Below are 24,387 nucleotides of genomic sequence, written 5' to 3'. Positions count from 1 at the left end.
TCCCATTGTCCCTATTGAGATTATGGGGATGCTTCATAATCTCAAGAGCCTCCCTAATTTTCCTTCTTTGATATTGTTCTTCTCTTGCGATAATTGTGGTATTCTCAAAACAAACATGGTACTTTGTTTTTTATGAATGTTCTGTAAGGGCCGAAGTGCGAGATCTTCCATTTTTTATGTCGGCTCTGTGTTCTTTCAGTCTTCTTTGTAATGAGCGCCATGTCTCCCAATGTAACTCTTGCCACATGAACAATCAATTTTATGCACTCCTTTGAGTTGATGTCGATCAATATTATCTTTCACATACCTCATACCCTGTCTAATTATTCTAGGTGTTGTGAATGGGGTGAATACGCATTTCTTCCCCAAGATCCTAGTAATCTTATTAGTTAGCCCCTGAATGTATGGTAGGAAAACTCTACCACATTGAGAATGAGCTTGAGGTTCTTGGGATAAAACCCTCCTTTCAACTCTTTTTATAGCTTTTTTAATTTCATTCTCCTTATAGCCTATACTTTTAAATATAAAAGTTAAATGCTTCTTCTCTTCGTCAAGATGCTTAGAGTTAGATATCCTAAGGGCTCTAACAACAAGAGTGTTAAGTACACCAAACTTTTGAGAAGGATGATGATAAGATTCAGTGTGGAGGTATCTCTCTGTGTGAGTTGTCTTCCTAAATACTTTATGACCCAAAGAACCATCCTCCTTTCTGATAATAAGGACGTCTAAAAATGGAATGCTCTTGTTCTCCTCAAGCTCCATTGTAAATTTTATTTCAGGACAGATGGAATTAAGGTGTCTAAAAAACTTATCAAGCTCTACCTTCCCATGAGACCATTTAATGTTGTTATCATCAACAAATCTCTTCCACCAAGTTGGCTTCAAAGGATAAGATTCAAGAGCCTTCTTCTCATATAATTCCATGTATAATTTAGCCACAATTGGTGAGAGAGGTGATCCCATGGCCACTCCAGATGTCTGCTCATAATAAATTCTCTGGAAAGTGAAAAAAAAAATAAAGGCAAACAAATCTCAGCAAGCTTTGCAGTTTCTAGATCTGCAACTTCCTTAATAACCTGAATAGCTTCATCCAAGGGAGCCTTGGTAAATAAGGACACTACGTCAAAACTTACCAGGATGTCATCTTCATCCACCCTCTCATTTTTTATAAGATTAACAAAATCACTGGAGTCTTTAATAAAAGAATCGGTGTTTCCAATAAGAGGTTTCAAGATCTTGGCAACATCTTTCGCCAATTCATAGTTTGGGTATCCAATGGTATTTGCTATTGGTCTAATAGGAATCCTTTCCTTGTGGATCTTCGGTAACCCATAGATTCTAGAAATAATTTCACAAGAAGGAGTTCATCTTTTATTTAATTTGTCATGAAGACTGGACTCTAAAATTTCCTTCTTGACATATTTTATGACCTTAGGAATGGGATTAGCATTCAGCTTCTTATAACTGCCACACTTAAGATGCTCATTCATTTTACAAATATAATCCTCCTTGTCCAAAACAATTGCTGCCCTTTCCTTACGAACCATAATTTTATCATTATTTTGAAGGGATTTAAGAGTAATATGTTCATCTTTGATTGAATTTCTTCTCGAAGGTTTAGCCTTTCTCAATATGAGTGCACATTCATGCCTTAATGCCTCCTTGTCTTCCAAATAGAGGCCATTTATCCCATCCTCAATGTTACAAATAATACTCTCTACTGGGAGTTTCTTAGGGACAACCGCAAACCCTGGACCTTTGCTGAGAATATTAATAACTTCTAAACTTAGTTCCTAAGATGAAAATGATTCCTAAATTGTTGGTTTAGAAACTGATACCTTAATTGATGAAACAAATAGCTCTTTTTCGGGAATAAGAAGAGCAGAAAGATTTAGGAATATAAACCCATTCTCAATTCTGAAAGGATGATCATTAATGAATATTGCAACGTCTCTCACAGACACCAGCATTGAGAGAAGAGATGAATTGTCATGTGTGGAAGTTAAATCCGCAGATAGAGAGGAGATAATATGCACTGGCTTAGGTTGCTTGTTGTGAAATAGGAGCAATTGTAAAGTTGTCGATGGCTTACAGTGCGTTCTAGTTTTTGGCTTTGGTGGTAGCAAGGTTTGGAGTAGTCTAGGCAGTTATATTAAGACCAACAAAGATGCTAAAGAAAATGGGGGAGTGGGCGGCAATGAAAATGAAGATACAAGCATCAATATTGATAAAATGTATAGTAAGAGCTTGGAGTCTTCCTACAAGAGAAGTGGAGTTCTGATATCCAGCCAAACCAAAGCATACACAGTTAGTAATCCAAGAACTAGGAACTCATTTTATGAAAAAGTAGGATCCGATTGTTATTCAAAAAATAAGCTTAATTTCATTGAAAGCAGATTTATAAGAAGTGACAACAATATTATCTCGGACATGGTCGATAGGAATTCCTTAAGATTTAGAAGTGTAGGCTCCAACTTATCATCAATCGTTAATCCCAAACGGAAGGTACTTAATTTGTCATGTCAGGAACTAAGTTCAGAAGTTATTAATATTCTTAGCAAAGGTCTAGGGTTTGTAGTTGCCCCTAAGAAACTCTCAGTGGAGATTATTATTTGTAACATTGAGGATGGGATAAATGGCCTCTCTTTGGAAGACAAGGAGGTATTAAGGAAGGAATGTTCCCTCATATTGAGAAAGGATAAACCTCCTAGAAGTAATTTAAGAAAAGATGAACAAATTTCTCTTAAATCCCTTCAAAATAATGATAAAATTGTGGTTCTTAAGGAAGATAAGGGAGGGGAAACAATTGTTCTGGACAAGGAGGATTATAATTGTAAAATGAATGAGCATATTAAGTGTGGCAATTATAAGAATTTGAACATTGATCCCATTCCTAAGGTCATAAAATATGTTAAGAAGGCAATTTTAGAGTCTAGTCTTGACGACAAATTAAAGAAAAGATGTGAAATTATCACTAGAATCTATGGGTTGCCGAAGATCCACAAGAAAGGGGTTCCTCTTAGACCAATAGTAAATACCATTGGATCCCCAACCTATGAATTGGAAAAATATGTTGCCAAGATCTTGAAACCTCTTATTGGAAACATTGGTTCTTTTATTAAGGACTCAAATGATTTTGTTAATCTTATCAAAAATGATTGGGTGGATGAAGATGACATCCTGGTAAGTTTTGATGTAGTGTCCTTATTTACCAATATTCCCTTAGATGAAGCTATTTAGGTTATTAAGGAAGTTGTGGATCTAGAAACTGCAAAGCTTGCAAAGATTTGTTTGCGTTCAACCTTTTTCAGTTTCTAGGGAAGTTATTATGAGAAGACATCTGGAGTGGCCATGGGATCACCTCTCTCACCAATTGTGGCTAACTTATACATGGAATACTTTGAGAAGAAGGCTCTTGAATCATATCCTTTGAAGCCAACTTGGTGGAAGAGATTCGTTGATGATACCAACATTAAATGGTCTCATGGGAAGGTAGAGCTTGATAAGTTTTTTAGACACCTTAATTCCATTTGTCCTGAAATAAAATTTACAATGGAGCTTGAGGAGAACAAGAGCATTCCATTTTTAGACTCTAAGCATCTTGACAAAGAGAAGAAGCATTTAACTTCTGTATTTAAAAGTATAGGCTATAAGGAAAATGAAATTAAAAAAGTTATGAAAAGAGCTAAAATGAGGGTTTTATACCAAGAACCTCAAGCTCATTCTCAATGTGGTAGATTTTTCCTACCATGCATTCAGGGGGTAACTGATAAGATTGCTAGGATCTGGGGAATAAAGACGTATTCACCCAATTCACAGTACCTGGAACAATTAGACAAGGTATGAGGTCTGTTAAAGATAATATTGATCGACAACAACTCAAGGGAGTGTATAAAATTGAATTGTTCATGCAGCAAGAGTTACATCCGGGAGATAGGGTGATCACTACGAATAATACTGAAATAACACAAAGTCAACATTAAAAATGGAAGATCTCGCACTTCGGCCCTTGCAGAACATTCATAAAAAACAAAGCACCATGTTTGTTTGGAGAATGCCACGATTATCGCAAGAGAAGAACAATATCAAAGGAAAATTAGGGAGGCTCTTGAGATTATGAAGCATCCCCATAATCTCAATAGGGACAATGGGATCGAGATCAGTGGAAGTTGGCTTCCTTTAATAAGGTAGATTAGATCCTCCAATTCGCCTCAGGTATAACATCTCAAGTATTGTTTTCTTTCGCTCCTTTTTTTTTAGTAAATAAAATTGGTTATCTGTATAACCTTTTATTATAAATGAATAAACAATTATTATTAATAATTATTATAAATAACTTGATTATTTATAATAATAATTATTTATTTATTCATTTATAATAGTTATTAATTATTAAAATAATTAATTATTTCATTTATAATATTTATTAATTATTTCATTTCTATTATTTATTTATTTCATTATTATAGATAAAAATGATTAAGTATTTAATTTCTATTAATATTTATAATAATACTTAGTGATTTAATTATTTGTTTATAATAATAATTATATTATTATTATAAATAAATAATTACTATTAATGATTATTATACATAATTTAGGATTATTATTTTCTTTAATTTATTTGATCATTCTGGGTTTTTATTATTATTTTATTTATAATAATAATTAATAATTTGTTCATAATAATAACTTAAATTATTATAGACAAATAATTAGTATTATTAATTATTATTTATAAATATAAATATAAAAATAATAATAATAATAATAATTATTATTATTATGATTATTCATTAATTTAGGTTTTGACTTTTCTGAGCCGACCTTTTAATTTTAATTCTATCATTTGCTCTTTTAACTATTTATTCAATGTTCGCTTTGTCTCTTCTATCATTCTTTCAAGAAGTCCTGATGATGGATCCTCTTGGGGATTTGAAACATGGACGAAGTGTGATCACCACTGTGGATATTCCGAAATTTAGCTCAATAGAAACTAACCACAGAAGTTTGAAATCCAACATTATCATTATAATTAATAAAAAATTAGGTTTAATCAATTTTTGGATAAACAAATGATTTGGGTTTGAAAAATAGCATAAAGTCAATGTTAACAATTATAAGGTCTTTTCAAAGTTTGAACAAAATTTTCAAGTGTTCCTATTTTTCGACTACACAACAAATACATGTCATTAATGATGTTAAATGAACTTAATAATTGTTATATATATATATATATATATATATATATATATATCTATATATATAAACAAGGAAGTAGAAAAGCAATAAAAGTATGGGAAATGTACAAAAACCTATTGGGGCTATGGATTTTTGTTAACAATAGGTCAACGTTTACATGATAATAATAAAAACTTCACGGGGGCTACGAACACTTGCTAGCAGTGAAGCAATGTTAGGGTAGTAGAAAGGCGAGTTAAAGTATTTGCAATAAATCCTTCTATATAAAAGCTATTTCCTTTTAGTTATATTCATAACCAAATTTTAAAAAATTTATCTAAAAGAAAAAATATATAGAAATTGAATCTCATAAATTATACTCTTGTGAAAAATAATGTTTTCAATTATGAGTACTTGAAATGAATTATTTAATGTATTTAATAAATTAGGTATCAAGGGGAAATTCATAATTATTTATGGATTTTTCAAGGCATAATATACTTACATTTAATTCTTGATATAATGTTGAAGTTTTACATCACTGATAGAGATAACTGCTTCCAGTGTGTCACCAAATATTGCAATTTGTATAAAAACAGCTATCATTATTGTATATATTAATAAAATAATGGGTCCATCATTAAAATTTTGACATATTGTTCCAATTTATTTTGACAACTTTTTCCTCACTCACAATGGTATATCTTGACCTTATATACTTGTCCTAAACGACAAAGAAAGGAAAAACTTGTACCCTACTAGCTCGCATCCCCATGCATTTTTAATTTTCATCACTTACTAACACTTTGGTATCTAAGTGTTTTCAAATGAAAACTAGCACATTTGTTAACATAGTTTTACACAACATTAAACATAATATAGGAGAATTCTATAAATGCTCATTTCATGAAATCCTGATATCCCAATGTTTTCATATGACATATCAACATGCCACCTAGATCTCTATCACCCAATCATTAGCTGACATGTTGTGGTTGCTGACATGTCCATCGACATGTGGCATGCATTTTCATATTTTTGGTGGTTTAAAAGTGACATATTCGTGTGACACATTTTCTCCACTAGCACCTTCACATAATCACTTTCGACATCATGTTTCCATCATCCTCATAAAATATTTAATATGCATTCTTTTGGTTTAGATTCTTTTAGTTAGTGTTCATCAAAACACCATAATATTTTTTTTAACATAAATGAGTACGTTCTTGTTACTGGAGTTAGAGAGAGAGAGAGAGAGAGAGAGAGAGAGAGAGAGAGAGAGAGAGAGAGAGAGAGAGAGAGAGAGAGAAGAATTGATTATAGAGAGAGAGAGAGAGAGAGAAGAATTGATTAGAGAGAGAGAGGGAGAAGAATTGATTAGAGAGAGAGAGAGAGAGAGAAGAATTGATTATAGAGAGAGAGAGAAGAATTGATTATAGAGAGAGAGAGAGAAGAATTGATTAGAGAGAGAGAGAGAGAGAGAGAGAGAGAGAGAGAGAGAGAGAGAGAGAAGAATTGATTAGAGAGAGAGAGAGAGAGGGAGAGAGAGAGAGAGATTTGAATAAACAAGGAAGTTGAAAAGAAATAAAAGTATGGGAAATGTACAAAAACCTATTGGGGCTATGGACGCTTGTTAAAAACAGGTCAATGTTTACATGATAATAAAAAAAAAATATCTAAAAGAAAAAATATATAGAAATTGAATCTCATAAATTATACTCTTGTGAAAAATAATGTTTTAAGTTATGAGTACTTGAAATGAACGATTTAGTGTATTTATTAAATTAGGTATCAAGGGGAAATTCATAATTATTTGTGGAATTTTCAAGACATAATATACTTACATTTAACTCTTGATACAATGTCGAAGTTTTACCTAACTGATCAAGATAACCGCTTCCAGTGTATCACCAAATGTTGCAATTTGTATAAAACAACTATAATTATTGTATATATTAATAAAATAATGGGTCCCTCTTTAAAATTTTGACATGTTTTTTAAATTTATTTTGACAACTTTTTCCTCACTCACAATGGTATACCTTGACCTTATATTCTTGTCCTAAACAACAAACAAAGGAAAAACATGTACCCTTCTAGCTCGCATCCCCATGTGTTTTTAATTTTCATCACTTATTAGAACTTAGGTATCTAAGTGTTTTGAATGAAAACTAGCACATTTGTTAACATAATTTTACATAGCAATAAACATAATATAGGAGAATTTTATAAATGCTCATTTCATGAAATCTTCATATCCCAGTGTTTTGGTATTACATATCGACATGCCACCTAGATCTCTATCACCCAATCATTAGCTATTATGTTATGGTTGTTGACAATCCATCGACATGTGGCACGCATTTTCATATTTTGGTGGTTTAAAAGTGACATATTTGTGTGACACATGTTCTCCACCTAGCACCTTCACATCATCACTTTCGACATGATGTTTCCATCATGCTCATAAAGTCTTTAATATGCATTTTTAAATTTGGAATTCTTCTAGTTAGTGTTCATAAAAACACCATAATATTTTTTTAACATGAATGAGTACATTCTAATTATTAGAATCGGTAACTCCGCACATACGACTGCCACTATTTCACAAGGTAGAACAACTATTTCATAAATGCCACAAGGGCTAGATTACAACGTGTCTTCAGAGACTTGAACCCATGCAGCTAGTGATTTGGATTTCTGCAGAAATGCACAACTTACAAATATAGTCATAAACACAGAGATGCAGTGGACAAATACTTCATTTCATTAATAGAAAAATACTGAACTATGTTTATAAACAGAATGGAAATAAGATAGCTTGAGCGATGGTAGCTTATCTCTGAGAAGAGATGTGGCGGAAACATGCCTTTGAACTCAGTTACAATGAGGCTCAAGGGCCTTTTTATTATTGAACAATAAGAGAAAACCCTTAACAACCAAAACGCTAACCCGAGGAGATGTAACACCAAGATTTTATGGGCCATGTTGGGGTTAATTGGGCAGCCAACTTCCCAGGGCCATAACTTGGTCATATTATCTCTATTTGATATGTATGATACCACATTGGAAATATCTATCCGAGGACTATAGTTGCTGATGTGATTGCCACAACAATTGTGTAAACCATTTTGCCAAAAAAACGTTGTTTAGTGCCTCAAAACGGATCCAGAAGTTTGAGGACCCAAAAAAACTGCCAAAAATAGTAAATTGTGCTACAATTAAGGAAAGTGAAAAACTGAAAGAGATAATGGTGGGGGTCCAAGCGGGATAAGAGGGTGGCCACCAACATCCACCTGGATCATTCCTCCCCCCTTAGGAATCAATGGTCCCCATTACATTGAGTGCCTCCATGATATGGGAAAGCTTCTGTTGAACTTGGTCCCTGTTGAGATGTTCCGCAATCTCTGATGTGTCCAGTAATGGTGGGAAGCATGGTCGAGGGCAGTCCACATTGAACACTCGGTGCAAGCCAAGGAATGAGGGAATTTTGTGCACCAAAGAATTGTTTCCCACAACCTTGTTAATGGTGTAAGGACCATATCGGAGTGGTCTGAGCTTCCGATGGGCTCTTGTAAGGTGTTCTTTCTGCAAATGCAACTAGACTTTGTTGCCCACCTGAAACTTGTGTGGCACTTGATGTTGATCATGTCGATGCTTGTACTTTGGATTTTCCATAATGGAGTGGTGATATATCAACCTGTTGGGTAGAGGTGCTTCGGGAGTTAGATCGAACGAATGCTTGACCAGACAGTGCAACGGTACCCCAATGGGTGAGGAGAAGATGTCCTTGTATTCTTTCATGACCGTATCCACCTACTTCTGTTTCATGGAGGAACCATTCCCGAGGGCCATAGATGTGGCTACGATCTTCCCCTTACTTTGAGAGTGAACCAGAAAGAAAATAAATTTCCTAGTTTGGGCCAAAACGGCTCCAGAAGTTTAGGACCCAAAAAAACTGCCAAAAATAGTAAATTGTGCTACAATTAAAGAAACTGAAAAACTTAAATAGACAGTGTTGGGGGTCCAAGTGGGATAAGCGGGTGGCCACCAACATCCACCTGGATCATCTAGGGACTCGAAACATGTGCCATACCACTCGAGCTAAGTTCCTTAGACATCAAAACACTGGAATATTGGTAAAACCTTGAACCCTTTTTTTTTAAAATCATGGTATCTAGGTGCTCGAAATCAATAATCATGATTAATTAATGTATTAATTTGAAATTATCATTATAATTAATAAAAAATATGTTTAATCAATTTTTGGATAAATAAATGGTTTGGATTTGAAAAATAACATAAATTTAATGTTAACCGTTATGAGGTCTTTTCAAATTTTGAACAAATTTTCAAGTGTTCCTGTTTTTCGGCCACACAATATATACATGCCATTATTGATGTTAAATGAACTTAATAATTGTTAAAATAATTGATTATATATATATATGTATATGTATATGTATATGTATACATATATATATATGTGTGTGTGTGTGTGTGTGTGTGTATATATATATATATATATATATATATATATGTAGATGAATAAACCAAATGTGTGTCACCAAATGTTGCAATTTGTATAAAACAACTATCATTTTTGCATCTATTAATAAAATAATGGGTCCATCTTTAAAATTTTGACATATTGTTAAAATTTATTTTTACAACTTTTTCCTTGATCACAATGGTATATCTTGACCTTATATTCTTGTCCTAAACAACAAACAAAGGAAAAACCTGTACCCTTCTAGCTTGTATCCCCATGTGTTTTTAATTTTCATCACTTATTAAAACTTCGGCATCTAAGTGTTTTGAATGAAAAACAGCACATTTGTTAACATGATTTTACACAACAATAAACATAATATAGGGGAATTATATAAATGCTCATTTCATGAAATCCTGATATCCGAGTTTTTTGGTATGACATATCAACATGCCACCTAGATCTCTATCACCTAGTCATTAGCTGACATGTTGTGGTTGCTAACATGTTCATCGACATGTGGCACGTATTTTCGTATTTTTGGTGGTTTAAAAATGACATATTCTTGTGACACATGTTCTCCACCTAGCACCTTCACATCATCACTTTCGACCTCATGTTTCCGTCATCCTCATAAATCTTTAATATGCATTCTTTTGTTTGGATTCTTCTAGTTAGTGTTCATCAAAACACCATAATATTTTTTTAACATGAATGAGTACATTCTAGTTATTGGAATTGGTAACTTTGTACATAAGACTACCACTATTTCACTAGGTAGAACAACTATTTCATAAATGCTACAAGGACTAGCTTACAACATGTCTTCAGAGACTTGAACCATGCAGCTAGGGACACGAAACATGTGCCATACCACTCGAGCTAAGTTCCTTTACATCAAAACACTAGAATGTTGGTAAAATATTGAACTTATTTTTTTAAAATGTTGGTGTCTAGATGCTTGACATCAATAATCATGATTAGTTAATGTGTTAATTTGAAATTATCATTATAATTAATGAAAATAGGTTTAATCAATTTTGGATAAATAAATGGTTTGGGTTTGAAAATTAACATAAAGTTAATGTTAAAGGTTATAAGGTATTTTCAAAGTTTGAACAAAATTTTCAAGTGTTCCTATTTTTTGGCCACAAAATATATACATGTCATTAATTATGTTGAATGAACTTAATAACTGTTAAAAGAATTGATTCTACATTCATCGCTCATTTTGCTTTCTTGTAAGAGTTTTTCTGTTGAAGTTAAAATTTTCCAAAATAATCCTTGCAATTAAGTGCTCAATTTTAATTCCAACAAAATTAAGTTTAAGCTCATTCTATAGAGTAAATTAATTATTTTCATGGAAAAAATGTTGTTTTACATTTTTTTAGTAATGTTATAAGATTGGAAAAAATGCCTTTGGAGGGAAAAGTGAAAGCACCAAAAGATTAATTATCCTCTTGAGGATGACGAAAATATTCCCAACTTAGCTATTTTTTGAGACACTTCATACAAAATAGGCGTCAATTGCAAAAGTTGGAGTGAAAATTTTGAATTCCTAGAAAAAGGGGATTTCTCAAAAGAAGAACAAGAAGTTGCTGATGATTTTATAAATATTCGATGCTTAACCGTTCACAATATTTCAACCAAGGCAACTCTCCTTTAGTATTCAATTATGGTACATTTGACACCTAACATTTTATGATATTAAAACTTCTACTATGGTGAATGATAAGCATCAGATAATAATACCTTTTTGACTTGAAGATCTTGAAAGCATGCATAAGTTACATGTTGATTTTTGTAGAATCGAAAGGTCTTCCACATAGGCTTGGTGTCTTAGCATGTGGAAGTGAAGTCCTCTTTAGGTGGTTCTTTGATGGGAGCAACTAGTATGATCTCCTTCCTAAGTTCAACTCAGGAAAAGTACATTGATCAATTAAATTGATTAATGAAAGCTTAAGCTACAATTTTATCTAAGGATAAATATTTACCATTGATCTGAGTGAGATAGGATTTAATCTAAGCCCACAGTTGCTTGGGAGATTATGGATTTGGCATTGGAGAATTATAAAAGGAGCCCAAGGGAGAGCAGTAAGACACATTGCATATTGCACCTACTCAAGTGAGAATGAGAAAATTTAGAGAGATTTTTTGAATCATATATTTTTGTGAGTGAGTCACAAGGTTGAGGACAAGAGAAACAACAACAGGATAAAATTTTCAGCAGTAAGAAAACTAGTAGGGAACCCACACTTGTGAATCTTGAAGGGTCACATAACTAGGGAAGCAACACTTGTGAAGCATATAGAAGATTGGGAAATACATGGATTGTGTAAGAGGCTGAATAGGTGATGTGGAGGCTATAGTTTTGTTGGAAAATTCTTCATGTTTGGCTATAATTTTTTTATATTTTATGTGGTCCATTTTCCCTAGTTAGGGAGTCTAATGATTTCTCCAAGTTAATTGAATGTGATGAGAAGTTGGAGGGAAAAATTATGTTACTGTTCATTCTAATTTTGTGTTTCTTTTCGTTGCAAAAGTGCTATTAAAAATGCCAAGTATTGTTGTTTGTAATTTTCAAAAATTAAATTTTATTTATTGGTAAAAGAAAATTTGTTGGCATAAAATAATTACATGAGATATTAAATTTGATTGACACTTAGAAAAATAAAATGGTATCAAATAATTGAGCAAGCTCTGTGAAGGAAGGTTAATAGACATGGGTTTCAAACTACAACATTTTATTTGTTCTACAACAATTTTTTTTAATTTTTAGCTATGGTTTTGTGGCTGAAATTGATATGATGAGATGGCATCTTTAGGTCCAATATTTGAACATAAGTTGCAGGGGGATACAAAATTCAGTCCATGGAAGGAGATTATCACAATGTTTTGATGGCTAATCATTTGTGGGAATTTTTAGATTAAGAGATCCAAGTTCCTTTAGATGCCACACAAGTAGTTGAACATAAATTAAAGGATGTAAAAGCCATGGGCATCATATTGGATGGTGTGAAGGATCACATAATCCTTCAGGACAGCTTTGATAAAGGTGTACCAAAGTGACAACCAAAACATGAAGATGGTGTTGAGACAAAAACTAAGAAACATAAGTATGAACATATATGAAACTATAATCTCATACTTCACAAGAATCCAACAGGTTTTTGATGAATTGTCAGCTATTGGGCAGGTTGTGGATGAAAAGGAACTTGCAAATATAGTCGTAGTGGTTTTGTAAAGAATTGGGCTACCTTTGTGGAAGGTATCCTTGCTAGAGAACAGCTTCCATATTGTACTAGATTGTGGGATGACTTCACCTAAAAGGAGATATGGGAGAGTTTGATATATGATGGACAATATAGAGGTGGAGGTGGAGATGAGGAAATTGCTCTTGCTAAGCAAGGGTAAAGCCAAGTAGAAACATAATGGAGAAGGATCTTCACATGGAGAGAAAAAGAGGGACATGAGCAAAGTCAAGTGCTTTGTGTGTCAAAAGTATGGTCACTATGTTGGAAAATGCCCCAACAAGAAGAAAGGAAAAGGGAAGACATGAATAGTTTCACCTACGTAAATGGATGAGCTAGTTGAAAATTTTGAGAATGATTTTGCATTGGTGTTATTTATTTTAGGCATGATGACATGTGGTATATGGTTTGTCTTAGAATGAATTCTCATCATATGAAAGGATCTCATGATCTCTTCTTCAGTTTGGCTAAGGAGCACTATGATCTTCATGTGGAGATTGGCGGTAATGCTAGGTATGTAGTGGAGGTGTTGGCAACATACAATTCCAACTAGACTCTGGGAGTCCTATGGAGAAGGAAGTATTGCATGTGCCTAGGTTGGAGAAGAAATTTCTCTTCATTTTAGCTATGGAGGACAGACGACTTAAGGTCAATTTCATGGGACTTGAGGTATATGTCAATCTAAAAGGAGATGATGCTAGCATGGGAAAGTGATAAGAAATAGAGAGAGAAACATGTATCTATTGAGAGGATAACCAAAAAAGACCTTGTACATGACAATAACAACCAAAGTGAGATTTCAGACAGAAGGATAGTTCATGTACACTACATGGCTCTACCACTCTTATGGGAGATCGTCATTGGTTTTCTAAAGTTTGGTGTGGAATAGGATGGTGTGTGAAAAGGTTATGTGCTTATAAATTATGCCAAAGAAACATTTCTTAACATTGAGACTAGGTACAATAGGGTGTGGGATTTGGTGCATTTTGATGTTTTTGGTCCTATGTTAGTGGACTCTATCTTTGGGTTTAATTATTTTTTATTTGCATTGATAACTATTCCAGGAGGACATAAATCTACTTCCTAAAGGCCAAAGATGAGGTTTTCGATCAGTTCCAAGAGTTGAGATATCTTGTGTAGAAACATAATGGGAAGGAGATAAAGGTCCTCATATCAAAAAATTGGGGCAAGTATACTCCTAATGAGTTCGAGGGTTTTTGTAGGGAGGTAAGAATCAAGAAAGAATTGATATTTCCCTACAATTTGTAGTAGAATGGAGTGGTACAGAGGAAGAACAAGGCTATAGTCAGAGTAGTAAAGGAAATGATCCATTATCAAGACTTGTCTGCATTCTTGTGGGCGGAAGCTTGTAACACAATAGTGTACCTAAAAAATAAGAGTCCTTATAGGGCAGTGTAGGACAAGACTCAAAATGAGGCATTTATAGGATTCATACCTGAGGTGAGCCATATTTTTATCTTCCGTAGCATAATTTATGTCCATATTACATTATAGAAGAGGACTAAGTAGGAGCCTTGATCCCATAAGGGATTTTTGTTGGATACAATGAGATCGTAAAGACCTACAGGGTCTACATTTTGGGGCAAAAGAAGATAGTAGTAAGTTGTGATGTTAGATATTAGGACGATAGGACCTTTAGGAGGTCACATGAGATATGTCCAACAATGTCAAAAGACCAAGAGAAAGATGCTTCAGAAGTTGAGAAGGGACTATCAACACTAGCATCAGGATCATAGCCTTTTGATTAGGAGGGGAGAGATGTTCCTTCAAGATCTGTCAAGAGGAGGCTGAGATGGACCTAGAAAACCATAAGGTATGTGGAGGCTCCTAGTAGAACCTTCAAAGAGAATAGAAAACTAGACATATTTTCTAGTTATGTGGACTTGATGAGTAGCATGAATGATTCCAAGCCTTATACCTTTAACGAGGCAAAAAACCAACAAGTTTGGAGGGACACGATGGTGGACAATTATAGTTCCATCATGAGGAATGATATGTGTAAGAGATAGTATTGAGGCTTGAGGAAAAATCAGTGGTCACTTCATGATGGATGTTTAAGATCAAGCATGTAACATATGGTTGTATCAAGAAGCACAAAGAAATATTCATGGTGAGAGGAGTCTTCTAGAAGGAGGGAGTGGATTACGAAGAGAATTTTGCACATATCACCAAATACGCATTTATTAGGGAATTTATATTTGTTGCCTCAAAGATGGGGTGGAGGATTCATTAGATTGAGGTGAAGACTGCCTTCCTCAATGGGGTAATTGAAGATCGGGTGTATATTGAGCAACCTCAGGGATTTGAGGTGCATGGTAGGGAGTCCCATGTATGCAGACTTAAGAATTCCTTATATGAAACTTAAGTAGTTACCTTGTGCATGGTACTCTAGGATTAATGGTAGATGGGTATATATTTGGATTGGGATTCACCAAGTGTGAGGAAAAATCCAACTTGTACCATGTACTTGTTGACGATGAGCCACTTATATTAGTATTATATGTTTATGATCTCTTTTTGACAGGATCAGAGAGGTTCATAGGGATGTGTAAGGAGGACCTTTCTTTTGAGTTCTAGACAAAGGATATGGGATTAATGCACTACTTTTTGCAATTGGAAGTGTGGAAACAACAAGTATATATTTTTTATAGTAGGGAAAGCATGCAATTGTGATCCTAAAGATATTCAGGATGATGGATTGCAGGCCTATGTCCACACATATGATCACTAATTTGAGGAAGATTGATGCTTTTGAGAGTGAATTGATGGATCCCACGTCGTACATGTAATATTCATACTAGGAATTAAAAATGATATTTAAGCAAAAACACCATATGCAAACACAAAAATTCAAAATGCAATTAGACACCCAAAAAGATGCCAAAAACTACACCAAGCTGAGCCATTTTATTAATATATAGAAGGAGAGTAAAAAATGTATGGAGTAGGTGCACCTGGGTTTGCAATAACAAGATAGACAAGACCCATGAGATAAAATTCTTTGCCCAAATGATAAATGGTACTACTCCTTCAACTCCTACGTTGTCCCTGGAATTTTGCTTCTACAGGTTGGTGAATAAATGGGGTTTGACCCCTCTAGTGTGCTAAACAAATTCTGAAAAGTTAGCCTTGGTTTCCCCTCACTAAACCCATAAAGACCCAAAAAGGGTTTGGCCGAGTTCCAACCTTTCAAAATTACCCCAATTATAGCGAGCTCCTCCTTCAGCTGGGTAATTCACACCACTAGGAATTCTGATGCAAAATCTCTCCAAAATGCTGAGCAAATTCCTTAATAATTCTCCTTATGTCCCCTAGGAAAACTACCCCCCAAACTCCCAGTTAAGTCTCCACAACGAATAACCACCATAAGTGACTATGTATACCCTAGTCAAGCCACCTCTGCGCATGCCCAGGAATGAGAAATTCGGCTTGAAGAATATCCACCCAATCTACCTATCAATCCACTACAAAAATTCTGCAAAATACCAAGGGAATGTGCCCCTAAATCCCTGGAATTAGCTATGCCTTAAAGCTCTCTCCCCACAAGAGTGTGTTGCCCCTTCCTGCACCTAGTCTATTCTAAAATGACATAAATCTCCTAGTAGAAATACCTCTAGATGAACTCCACAATGTAGCAAAGGATCTCCTAGGGTGGCACTCGAAGTCCACCGAAGAAGGAGTTGAGATCCCCCCTTGGAAATATTGTGTATTGAACAACACTTATAGACTTGGCTCAACAACTTAGGCATACAAGAGAGTTTGTGTTTCAAATGATCAAAATCCCACAAATGATTTATTCTCCTCATATTTATCATTGAGATTTCCCTCTTCAAGTGGGCCCCATACATTGACGCCCTTTTCCCCCTTCTCTCTCTCCACAAATACACTTTTCTCCAAGGGGTGTGTATTCCTCTTGGGGTGGTGTTGACATGTCTAATGTTTGTTATGCCAATAAGGGGAACTAACCCGATTGCAAGCCCTAATTAGACCTGCTTTCGTTTGGAATGGCTAGTTCCAACGGGTTTTAAGGGGCCCCGTAAACTGTTAAATGCGTTGATAGATTGCTTCCGAGAGGGAGACTTCAATTAAATCAACAAAATAAAACAGCTAACCTCTATGTATTAAATCCTATCTATACTACTTCTAACTACTCTAATCTAGTCCTAGCTATCCTAATCTATCATGCAGAAGCATAATACAGAGGTTTAAACATCATATATATATTCAGCACGAGCGTGATAAAGAATATTAAACATCATGTATAGATTCAAGTCCAAATGAATCAATCATTGAATTCACAGCTAGACAAGACTTTATTAAAGCTAAATTGCAATCCATTCACTCATATAGGAATCCACATTCTTTTATGGAATTAAAACTTGCAACTGATGTTTAACTTAGTTTCAAATCAGAGACCTTTCACAAGTTAACCATGAAACTAAATCACATTCAATTTAACAAGAATAATAGTGAACTGTAAGTCATCAATGTTGGAAATAATACTGAGAGGGGGGGGGTGAATCAGTATTATCACATTAATAAAACTTTTTCATTTCCATAATCAGATTCATATATGCTACTTCGACAACTTCTTATGATTAAGTTAATTGATCTTCAATGAGTGCATTAAAACATTATCAACCATATTATCAGTTAACAGATGCAGTAATATAGAGTAGATCATCACACATAAGGCACACACATGAAAACCATGATATAAGGTGGAAACCCAATGCGGGAGAAAACCACCTGCTGCAAGTCATCTCAATCTTCTTCTTAATAAGAAAATCCTTTTACAATATTTTGTACTGGTGCAGTCTTATACCAGTACGGGAGCTACAACCCCCTTTGCTCTTGTACTAGCCGATCCATTTACTATTACGCAGGCTGCTACCTACTACAATGCTCCAAAGATTTCCTTTAGCTCTTGTACTAGCTTAGATACTAGTACGTAGGAGCCGACCTACAATCTTCTCTCCTCCAGGTACCATGTTTCATCAATTTTCAGACTGGATATACTGAAGCACAACACATAATCTGAAAGGCCACGTTTCATCCAATTTTCATACTGGACCCAACAACATTGAAGCTCATAATCAAACAACCTTCTGAATTACCCAAGCACTAATACATATACAAGTGAGTCATCAATTAGATCTAGTCCATCAGATCACATAAAATGAGTCAATAAGAACCTGATCCATTCATCCATCAATGTATAAACATTTAATCAATCACTGCTGTTATCAGAACTTAATACCAGAAACCAGACATCACTTCAAAACCCATAACACAACAATAAACAGGGGCAGCTAAATAGATTTCATGAGAAGTACGCAGCTTCACCCATATAACACCTGCGTATAAGTACGCACTGTTTTCAACTGCATCCCTGCGTACCCACGCACTGTGCCTCACCGACTTCCTGCGTACCTGCGCTCTGTGTTCAATGAACTGCCTGCGCACCTCCGCACCTGCAGTGCTTCTGGGCCTGCATATCCGCGCACCTGCAGCGCTTCTGCGCCTGCGTATCTCCGCACTTTTCTTTCATTGTACTTGCGTACCTGCAGGTATAGATAATTTCAAGACTTCAAGAATAACCCAGACTGTCAGATCTATAGATCTGAACATGCGCCGAGGAGATATCAACCCAGTAGTAGATCCGGCTTCTAGTTCTCATGTTTCTCCTTGATTTAGATCTAGCTATCTCTCACAAACCCATCACTAGAATTTCAGATCTAGCTTCTCTTAAGATCTTCTTCTTTTCACAAGTGTATATCCAAATGATCTCCTTTGCTTTATATAGGCAAGCTCTTCCTAAAAACATGGATCAATAGGGGCTCAATAATAATAATATAAAACAATACCACGGGCCAAAACCATAAAATCAAGAACGGCGGGCTAAATACCACGGGCCAAACATAAGAAACCCCACGTGAGCGCGCTTCTCTGCCTTGAAGTGAGTGAACTGGGGGTACGCACCTCATGAACGAGATATCTGCGGGTATGTATGCACTTTATGTAAGACAGGCCTGTGTGTACGCACCTTCTGTATGGTGTACCTGCGTACCCCTTATTTTCTTCAATATTTGAGAGCTGATCATCAATCTCTGCTACTGACCTGAAGTACTGTGATCTATCACCTGTATGGGTTGCCATCAAGGACAATACTTTAGCCATAATGCCAACAATCTCCCCCTTTGGACTTGATGGCAAAGCTTACTAAGAACTTGCCATTTGATTCCTTTGAGCTGTCCTGCATCTATGTATTATGTCACATCTGATATCTCTTCTGTAGATTCATCTGAATGTATATAAGTGAGATGATCTTCTATGAGAGGGTTGCCATCAAGTACAACACATGCATCATAATGCCAACAATCTCCCCCTTTGGACTTGATGGCAACAACACCAAATCACTCTCCCCCTTTGACATCAAGGGCAAAGGGTTTTGCTCCCCCTAAGAACATGCTCCTCTTGACTATAAAACAGATCTGCTGAAGTATCTGAATGAGCTCCCCCTTTGTATATGCCATGGCGCACCAATCTGATAATGCTCTTTCTGAAATATCTGCTATATAGTGCTGTTCATGCTCAAGCTCCCCCTGATTGTAAGCAAGGTCTGCAAAAAGATGTTCTACAAGAAGAACATGACTCTATATATCATAAATGACCTTCCTATCACCAAAAGACTCAATACATCCATCCATCACCCAACCAAGTGAGGATCATCCACCCAACCAAGTGGGGATACATCAGAAATATTACATCTTCATCCCAGGCATAGTGGGGAAACCAACATAGGTCATTACATGACCTGAAATGATGACTACAATAGATAGAGACATAATATTACATCATGAGTCGTGATATGACATTCATAACAGAGACCAATCACTTAAGATAAACATCAGCAGAAACACTGTATGATCTGCTCCATAGTATCTGTCAATAGCAACTAGATCAGCAACTTGCATTAGTGCATGAATCATCAAGGTATGTCCGCATCAACAGAATTTCACATTCTATGTGAGAAACACCATAGCCATCAAGATCATCATTTGGAAATATCTGCATCAATCAACATATGTACGGAACAACCTATCATCATATAGGTAAGAGCTCATCATCATCATGTCTGCAACTTTGAATAATCATCTAGCCAACAATCCTCATCCATTTGTGCCAAGAATGAAAGGAATCATGCATCATAACTGTAATATATGATCTTTATGCATATGTCAACAACAACATATGAGTGACTCATCATCAAGAAGATGTGAATTTAAGCTAAGTGCATCTCCTTATCCTCATGAAAGTTACCATGTAAGCACCATTAGAGAATCAACCAAAAATTTGATCCAAGAACCATGTGAACAACTCATAGCAAGATGAATCATTTATCTATGTAAGCATCATTACCAAGGACTATTACCCATAATGCCAACAATGCATAAAGAACATATGCTCCCCCTAAACTGGTGTCATCTGTCAGATCTTATCAACAAGAAAAGTCAGCCAATAAATGCCTTAAGACAGATACGCAGTTTCTCATTATACGACCTGCGTGGCTCCGCACTTCGTCTTTCGCTTCTCTGCGTATCCCCGCACCTGACCTTCTGTGTTTCTGCGTATTCACGCAGACAGACTTCTACTATAGTGTGTACCCACGCACCTGTGCCATCAGTTGTGCCGCGTACCTCACGCACCCTTTGCTTCTATCGCGCCGCGTACCTCCGATCTTGCTACGCACCTCTTCTTCTGTCTCGCCGCGTCCGTCCGCATGTGCCCTTCTGTTATACCGCGTACTTACACACCTGAACCATTGCTGCGCTGCGTACCCTCGCACTTTCACTGTGTATCACCTGCGTACCTCTGATTAGAGCCCAATTAATAATCCTCCCAGATCTGATAGATTCACTTCCAACTTCACTTTGCCTACTGCCTTTCTTCAAACAGTCATATACGCGATTGTGCAGTATCCAACTCGCGTATATACGCGACTTCCCTTTATAGAGTTTGCATATGAGATTCAGGACACTGAAGTTTTGTACTTTCATCTCCCTCTGATTCTGGTATGTCTGTACGTTGTGTTGTGCCGCCTTTTTCTGATTGTACTTCCTTTTTCCTCCATATCTTCAAGCGTGATGATGCTTTCTTCTTTTGGTGTGATGTCTGTGCTTTGTTCCTGCATTCCTTTGCTATATGTCCAAGCTTGTTACATGCATAACATCTTACATGTTTCATATTCCTTTTGTAGCAATCAGCAGCTTTGTGACCATACATATTGCAAGCAAAGCAATATCCATTAAAGTACCTTGAATGAGATGATCTTTCTGCATGATGATCTTGAACCTTTCTTCTTCTACATCTGGCTGCAACATGTCCAAGATTATGACATACATAACATTCAACATTATTCATAGGAGGAGTAGAGGATTTTCTTTGAGGAATCTCTTTCCTTGTTTGGTGATGAGATTGACCTTTCATTTCTTCTTTGATCACTTTAGATTTCTCTTTAGAGTTCCTTACCTCACCTTGTGAACTAGATTCACCTTCAACAGATTCATGGAAACCAAGACCAGTCTTTATAGCAGGAGACCTTTGACTACTAAGAATATCATCCAAGACCTTAGAACTATCTTGAAATCGTAAAAGCTTATCCTTTTCTTCTAATTTACCTTTCAAGATATTTACCTCAACCTGAAGCTGTTCTTCCTTTTCAAGAGATTGCTTTTTCAAATCTTCTTCAGCTTTCCTTCCTTCCTCCATTTGTTCCCTTAGTTTGAGAATCTCCTTTTCTTGTTCTTCATTCAGATCCTGCTGTATTTGATGAACTCTGAAGGCACATTCTAGCTGGGATTTTAAGCTGATGACTTCGTTGTCTTGTTTTTCAATTGCTTGGTGTAGATCTTCATTCTGCTTCTTTGTTTCTTCAAGTTCTTCCTTTAGTGAGAGGATCATGGCTTCAAGACTTTCATAATAACTGGATCGATCTCTGAGCTCCTTGATTGTTGTGTTCTTTTCAATACTTCATTTCTTAGAGATGTTGCTTCAGCCTGCAACTTTTGATACTTTTCCTTAAATAGCTTCCTTACCTTGCTTCCTCTTTCTTGATGAGCTTTTAGATCGACAGTTACCCTTTCAAAAGCACAGTTCCTTTTGTCCAACAGATCTTGCTGAGTTCTAATTTTGTCTGTAAGAATTTTAAATTCTGCCTCAATTTGATATCTTTCTTGCTCACCCATAAGAGCAAATTCAGTAGTCTCACTATCACTTTCATCTTTTCCAAAAGGAAAGATAGCTGGAACATCATAGGATAGCAAACTCATACCTGATAGTTCATCTTCATTCTGAAATGATTCTGAATTTGATTCTGAATCTGAAGAGCTTCTTATACCTAATCCCCAATCGATTCTCCCACTGTCATAGTTCTTCTGAGATGTCTTCTTCTTCTTATGAGCTTTCTTCTTAAGCTTCTTTCCCATTGTTCCATGGATCTCCTTCAAGCGATCAAGCTTCTACCAAAGGACCTGCTCTGATACCAATTGTTGGAAATAATACTGAGAGGGGGGGGTGAATCAGTATTATCACATTAATAAAACTTTTTCATTTCCATAATCAGATTCATATATGCTACTTCCACAACTTCTTATGATTAAGTTAATTGATCTTCAATGAGTGCATTAGAACATTATCAACCATATTATCAGTTAACAGATGCAGTAATATAGAGTAGATCATCACACATAAGGCACACACATGAACACCATGATATAAGGTGGAAACCCAATGCGGGAGAAAACCACCTGTTGCAAGTCATCTCAATCTTCTTCTTAATAAGAAAATCCTTTTACAATATTTTGTACTGGTGCAGTCTTATACCAGTACGGGAGCTACAACCCACTTTGCTCTTGTACTAGCCGATCCATTTACTAGTACGCAGGCTACTACCTGCTACAATGCTCCAAAGATTTCCTTTAGCTCTTGTACTAGCTTAGATACTAGTACGTAGGTGCCGACCTACAATCTTCTCTCCTCCAGGTACCATGTTTCATCAATTTTCAGACTGGATATACTGAAGCACAACACATAATCTGAAAGGCCACGTTTCATCCAATTTTCATACTGGACCCAACAACATTGAAGCTCATAATCAAACAACCTTCTGAATTACCCAAGCACTAATACATATACAAGTGAGTCATCAATCAGATCTAGTCCATCAGATCACATAAAATGAGTCAATAAGAACCTGATCCATTTATCCATCAATGTATAAACATTTAATCAATCACTGTTGTTATCAGAACTTAATACCAGAAACCAGACATCACTTCAAAACCCAGAACACAACAATAAACAGGGGTAGCTAAATAAATTTCATGAGAAGTACGCAGCTTCACCCATATAACACCTGCGTATAAGTACGCACTGTTTTCAACTGCATCCTTGCGTACCCACGCACTGTGCCTCACCGACTTCCTACGTACCTGCGCTCTGTGTTCAATGAACTGCCTGCGCACCTCCGCACCTGCAACGCTTCTGGGCCTGCGTATCTGCGCACCTGCAGCGCTTCTGCGCCTGCGTATCTCCGCACTTTTCTTTCACTGTACTTGCGTACCTGCAGGTATAGATAATTTCAAGACTTCAAGAATAACCCAGACTATTAAATCTATAGATCTAAACATGCGCCGAGGAGATATCAACCCATTAGTAGATCCAGCTTCTAGTTCTCATGTTTCTCCTTGATTTAGATCTAGCTATCTCTCACAAACCCATCACTAGAATTTCAGATCTAGCTTCTCTTAAGATCTTCTTCTTTTCACAAGTGTATATCCAAATGATCTCCTTTGCTTTATATAGGCAAGCTCTTCCTAAAAACATGGATCAATAGGGGCTCAATAATAATAATATAAAACAATACCACGGGCCAAAACCATAAAATCAAGAACGGCGGGCTAAATACCACGGGCCAAACATAAGAAACCCCACGTGAGCGCGCTTCTCTGCCTTGAGTGAACTGGGGGTACGCACCTCATGAACGGGATATCTGCGGGTATGTACGCACTTTATGTAAGACAGGCCTGCGTGTACGCACCTTCTGTATGGTGTACCTGCGTACCCCTTATTTTCTTCAATATTTGAGAGCTGATCATCAATCTCTGCTACTGACCTGAAGTACTGTGATCTATCACCTGTATGGGTTGCCATCAAGGACAATACTTTAGCCATAATGCCAACAATCCATATGCATAAATACAAATCACATTTACATTCATGCCAGCAACAACACTTTGATCCAAAACATATAAAAGAACAATCACGTAAGTCTGAAACTAAAGGCTCCTTCTTCCCCCAAAACAATCCTCCTTATTCACAATAAAGCAAAATCGTTCTTCTCGAAAATCAAAATCCCTTTCTCCTCTTCGGAGGTAA

Source organism: Pinus tabuliformis, chromosome 1_2, assembly GCF_031772625.1.
Source record: "Pinus tabuliformis cultivar Carrire ecotype Pingquan chromosome 1_2, CPIR1, whole genome shotgun sequence".
NCBI classification, from domain to species: domain Eukaryota; kingdom Viridiplantae; phylum Streptophyta; class Pinopsida; order Pinales; family Pinaceae; genus Pinus; species Pinus tabuliformis.
This window is presented reverse-complemented; position numbering follows the sequence as displayed.